Genomic DNA, 6,453 nt, shown 5'->3' with positions numbered 1-6,453 from the left:
GCAGTCAAACCCAGGGCAGCAGTAAAGACAAGGAAATTTCCTGCTTTTTATTTAAAGCAAAGTGGCTCAGGAGGGTGTATGGGAAGTGAAGTTTAACAGTGTGAAGTTCAGAGGTCTACATAAAGTCCCCTGCTCTGCCAGTGACTTACCAGGTGGCCTTGAGGAATTGCCTGTTTCTCACACTTCTCTTCTGTAGGATGGAAGCAGTAATATCTGCCTAGCATAGCATTCCAAGTGTGTCTGAATACCAGTAAGATTGTACTGCACCCACGGATGCTATTTAAAGACTGTGTAACTCTCTAGCAAACTCTTATATGGTCATCTTTGTGCGGTCCTCTTGTGTCAACGCTTAACCTTAAACAGCCGGTTTGGAACTTGCAGTACCTCTGCAAGAACACCTCACTGTAGAAAGACTGTTACTTCTATAGTAACTATTATTCTTCATCTAGCAGAAAATGAAATAGGAATATAACTTTCACTGTCAGGATACATACACGGTCAAGTGGCACTAGAGCTGAAGAATCTGCCTGCCAGTGCAGGAGACTGCAGAGACCCAGGCTATACCCCTGGGTTGGGAAGACCCCCTGGAGAAGGAATGGCTACCCACACCAGTATTCTTGCCTGGAGAATTCCACGGACAGAGGAGCTTGGCAAACTACAGTCCATGGGGTCACAAAGAGTCAGACACGACTGAGCAAATGGACACACACACACACATTTTATTTACAGATATTGCTGAAAGAGCCATAAAATGGGAGAAAGGACTCTGGACCAAGCAATAGGGAACGTGGGGACTGGTGCATTCTTTTCTTTCTTTCTTTCTTTTTTTTTTTGGTTCTTTCCTTCCTCTCTCTCTTCCTCCCTCCTTCCTATATTATTTACATGATTGTCATATATTGAGTCTTATGATAAAAAATTAATGAGACTGATTCCCTGATCTCAAAGACTTTGGAACTTATTGGTGGTGAAAGTCAAATTGACAGAGAACTGAAGCAGAGCATCAAATGCATCTGAGAAAGGCTGGGTTGGGGTGGGATGTCTAGGGGGGCTTCTTGGGGAAATAAATGCCAGGTTTGGATTTTGAAAGGTAAATAGGAGTCTAGAAGGAAACAAAGGGTGAGTAGAAATACAGGCCAAGGAAATTCCATGTGGTTCCACAGAACTGAAGCGTAACGTGTCCATGAGCACATTCTAGGGAATAAAACCACAGGGATAGAGAGATGCCTGACTGTGAAGGGCCTTCTATGACATGAGGTGCTTTGGTTTCTCCTAAGAGTTATAGGGAACCATGGAAGACCTTGAAATCAGGGTACTGATGTGATCCAATTATTTTGAAAAATCATTCAGTGATCTACTGGAGATGGAATTGCAATGGGGAGACCAGAGGCACGAAGACCAATTTGGGGGCTGCTGCAGTGCAGTAAAAGACAATTGCCAGGATGCAGATCAAGGAAGTAAGGAAGAGAAAAAGGGGGCATCCGAGCTGAATGGTGGCACCTCAGACAAAACCACTGGGATGGGCATCTGAGGTCAGGGGAGAGCAGAAGGCTTCCTTCTCTGTTCCACCTCAAGCTTTTTGACCCCAGGCACATCATTCTGCCTCCTTTAACATTATTTTTCTAATGCATAAAACAGCAAGTTTATATAGCTCACTTTTAGACAGTGATTGTGTTTATGGACCATATGTCTTCATCATCTGTTGGAGAACATTCCAGGTAAAGTGATAATTGGTTTAGTTGGTTGGTTTGCTTAAAGAGATGGGACAGTATTTTAAGAAGATGAAGTTGGACTTCTTCCCTTTCTTTGTGTAGAAGCAAGCAATTCCATTATCTTGTGTAGATCATAGCAGGTCAAGTAAGGAAACGGCTTTATTATAATAGACCAGTCATCTTGAAAGCTTACAAACTTACTACAATTAAAAAAAAAAAGTCATTCCTCTGTGGATTTCCATTGGGCAATGAAGATAATGTGCAGTCTCACCCCGGTTAAAACCTAATGCACCAGAATTGATACCTTGAATTCCTTCTTTTTCCTTTGTCTTTTATTTTCTCCAGTTGCACCCTTATCTACATGACTTCATCCACTACTGTGATGTTGTTTAATCACCTATGATTCAAACAGCTATTGTTTCAGACAGCTGCCGTCCACTGAGACATATTTGCAGACTCCAGTGGGCTTTGGTTTCCAGATAAAACCTTTCTTTTGCATGTAGAGTTTCTTGAATATTTATTTCGCTGTGTTGGGTCTTAGCTGCGGCATGTGGGATCTTTGTTGTGTCATATGGGGTTTCTCATTGTGGAGTGCAGGCTCGGTTGTCTTGTGGCATGTGGGATCTTAGTTCCCTGACCAGGGATTGAACCCAAGTCTCCTACATTGCAAGATGAATTCTTAACCACTGGACCACCAGGGAAGTCTCTATAGTTTTTCCACTTTAAAAGACAATTCCTTTGCAGCCCTCTGCTTTCACCATTCCTCACTCTCATTTGACCTCAGCTGAGAACTCAGTCTTTGAAATGTCCTCTCTTTCCAAAGATTAAGGCTGTTAAGGGGAGGGATCAAAACCTATGGCAAAGTTTTCCTTTGCAGAAACCAATGGCTCTGTTCAGCATCAAAACCCAAAGGCTTATCTTTAGAAACATGGATCACTGCCTCTTTTAACCCTTTCAACTCTAACTCATTGTGAGATGTATGGTATGTTAATGACTGAACCTTAGTTTTCTCACTTACAAAGTGGAAATAATCATACCTATCTCATAGAGATTTTTGCAGATTCAGTCTCTAATACAGAGCTTGGAAGACATGTGTATCTGTCAGGATAGATTAGGTCTTGCTGCAATAACATTCAAACCCTGCTTCTTGGTGGCTTAAAACCACAAAGGATTAATTCTTTAAAAAAATTAATTTATATATTTGACTGCATGGAGTCTTAGTTGTGGCATGGGAGGATCTTTAGTTGCAGCATGTGAGCTCTAGTCCCTTGAACAGGGACTGAAACCGAGCTGCCTACATGGGGACCATGGAGTCTTAACCACTGGACCACCAGGAAAGTCCATGGAGTCTTAACCACTGAATCACCAGGAAAGTCCATGGAGTCTTAACCACTGAACCACTGGGAAAGTCCTAGGGTTATTTCTTGCGCAAGCTTCTTGGCCAATTGAATCAGGGCAGGGGGACTCTGCTCTCTGTCGTCCCACCAGGATCCAGTCTGTTAGAGATGCCATCATCTTATGGAATCAACATCTCAATACCAGGCTTCAGGGTAACTCAGATGATTCATAGTCACATTTCACTAGATAAAGACAGTCATGTGGCTTTGCTGAACCTCAAAGGTACAAGGCCGTATAATCCTTACATGTCTCTGGACAGATAGAATAACTAGGAACACTGGTATGGGAGGAATGATGGCACCATGGTGGTGATGCAGATCATTCTTGACTTTGTTCCCCCCTCATAGGTATAACTAATTACTATTTATGAACAATATACCATTTTGAAAACCTTAGAACATAGGCACGAGGCAGGAGTATACCCCCTGCACCACAGACACTGAGACAAATTGTATTAGGAAGGTAAGAGAACCTCCCTGATCCTATGGTTTCCTGAGGGGGCAAAATGAGGGCTCTCGTAGACATCCTGCCTCCCCAACATTGTGAGCTGCCTCTGAGGAGGCCCACTTGGGTCCCATCCCATGGGAATGGTGTGGAAATCTGCAGGGCTTGACCATGGGCAAATGGATTGTGATGGAGAAGAAGGGAGGGTCTTGCAGCAACCAGCATTTAGATCTTGGCAGATTGAGTTCCTATTGTGTGTGTGTGTGTGTGTGTGTGTGTGTGTGCACGCATAAGCTTGTGTGCACTCAATCATGTATAGTTCTTTGCAACCCCACAGATTACAGCCCACTAAGCTCCTCTGTGGAATTTTGCAGGCAAAAATACTGGAGTGGGTTGCCATTTCGTCCTCCAGGAGATCTTCTTGAGCCAGTGATCTAAACATGTCTCCTGTGTTTCCTGCATTAGCAGGTAGATTCTTTACCACTGCGCCACTGGGAAGCCCCAGGTTCCTAGTACCAGTGCCTAAATATTGATAGAAGTCTCAACCAGTGACTTTGCTCCTCTGTAGAGACAAGATGGTAGTGCAGTCTGATCAGGGAATTTGGTGGGGCACAGGCCTGCTTGATTTGGCACCCCAAAAGAGGAGTCTTGCTATCTTAGAGCCTGGTCTTCCTCTCCTTGTAGGCAGGGGAGTTAAGTCATACCTTGCCCATTGCTGAGTATAGGTCCTGGCTATCCCAACCAGGAATCTGGCTGAAACAACCAGGAAGCTACTTATCCTAGCCAACACTGGAACTAAGAGCTTAGCCAACAGCACTAACCATCTTCAGAACAAAGCCAGTGGCCTCTTTTGGTCAGGGAACTTGAGGGTACAGCTTGGCTTGAGTCAAGTCCCCAAACAAAAAGCACAGTTGCCTTAGAACAATTCTGCTGCTCTCCCAGACTGGGGAGTTAATTCATAGTTCTGCCCACTGCTGAGTATAGTTCCTCATCTGACCAGGAGGTTTGACCTGAGACCCAGGAAGCTGCTCAGTCCAGCAACACTGCAGATGTGACCTCAGCCAGCAGGTATGCCCATGTGCAGAACCAGTTGATGCCCCAATCTGGCCTGAGAGCTTGGTACACAGTTCTGCCTATTTCACTCCCCAAACTAGAGTCTTACCAACCTTGGGGCCTGCTCTGAAGCTCCTGACCTGCATTAGTGAAGGTAATCCATGTCTGCACCCACTGCTGAACCCAGCCTCCAAACCTGCCAAGCAGGAAAGCTCAGCAGAGCTTGTAGAGATCGCTGTAGCCCACCCTACAGCCTCAACTACAGCAGCACTTGAATAGTGAGCCTGACTAGTGACTCAGTGCCTGCAGAGCCAAGACAGTGGCCCCACATGTTCAGAGAGCTTAGCACACATTTATGTTTGAATTGACCCCCAAAGAAATGAAGATTTGTGAACTGTCATACAAAGAATTCAGAATATTCCTCTTAAAGAAATTTGCTTAACTTCAAGAACACACAAACAACAAAACTAGGAAAACAATGCATGGGAAAAAGAGAGGTTCAGAGAAATAGAACCCATTCCCCTCCTAAAAAATGATAATCCTGGAACAGAAGAATACAGTGATTGAACTGAAGATTCAATAAAGAGTTTCAACAGCAGTCTTGACCATATCATTCAACCAGCATGACCACTGAACCATTCAACCAGAAGACAGGACACCTGAAGTTATCTAGTTAGAGGAACAAAAGGCAAAAAGAATTAAAAAAAAAAAGTAAAGAACGCCTACTGGACATAGGTGATAACATTAAAAGAAAAAAATAATTCATATTAGAAAAACCCCAAAAGGAGACGAGAAATAGAAAGGGACAGAAACTGTATGTAAAGCAATAATGGATAAAATGTTCAAACCCAGAGAAAGAAATGGATATCCAGATCCATGAAGACCAAAGGATTCTAAATACTTTAAACCTGAATAGGGCTTCACTGAGACACATTCTTATTAGATTTTCAAGTCAAGGAAAAAATAATTTTTTGAAAGCAGCAGGCGAAAAGGGACATGTTGTGTACAAGGAAACATGATAAGACGTTAGGCAGAATTCTCAACAAAAACTCTGCATGCAAAGAGAGAATGGGATGATATATTCAAAACACTGAAAGTCGGGGGAAGGGGAGAGGAATCTGTCAACCAAGTATTCTATACCCAGCAAAGCTGTACTTCTGAAAAGAAGGAGGGATAATGACTTTCCTGAACAAACAAAAGCTGAGGAAGTTCATTACCACTGCTGTTGCTGCTGCTGCTAAGTCGCTTAGACCTCACTTAATATAAATTCTAAAGGGGTTTCTCTCAGTGGAAGAAAAAAGGATGCTAATTAACATCATAAAAACATGGCTACATCAAACTCAATGATGGTGATAAATATATAATCAAAGTTAGATTCTGTAAATTAATTAAATTACAGCTGTGTAATTAAATTACAGCTCTAGATAAAAAGTTAGAAAATAAGTTAAAAAGCATTAATATAATAATTTGATACTGGATACATAATATAAAAATATGTAAACTGTAATATCAACAACTTAATATGTGAGGGGGAGGAGAAGTAAAAATGTAATGTTTAGGAATGCTATCAAGTTGTTATCAGGTTTTAAAAAGATGTTAAAAATAGAATGCTCTAATTTTAAGCTATTTTATATAAGCCTCATGACAACAAGAGAAACCCAGGAGTAGCTATGCACAAGAACAAGATAAAGATGTCAAATTATGTTTATACATAAGACATTAAATCACACCAAAAAAGACATAAGGATCAGAAAAAAAGAAACAGTGGGTCTAGAAAACAGCCAGAAAACAATGAACAAAAGGAATAAGTCCTTACTGATAATAATTACTTGAAACATAAATGAACTAG

This window comes from Ovis canadensis, chromosome 14 (assembly GCF_042477335.2).
Source record: "Ovis canadensis isolate MfBH-ARS-UI-01 breed Bighorn chromosome 14, ARS-UI_OviCan_v2, whole genome shotgun sequence".
NCBI classification, from domain to species: domain Eukaryota; kingdom Metazoa; phylum Chordata; class Mammalia; order Artiodactyla; family Bovidae; genus Ovis; species Ovis canadensis.
Note: the sequence above shows the minus strand (reverse complement) of the source record.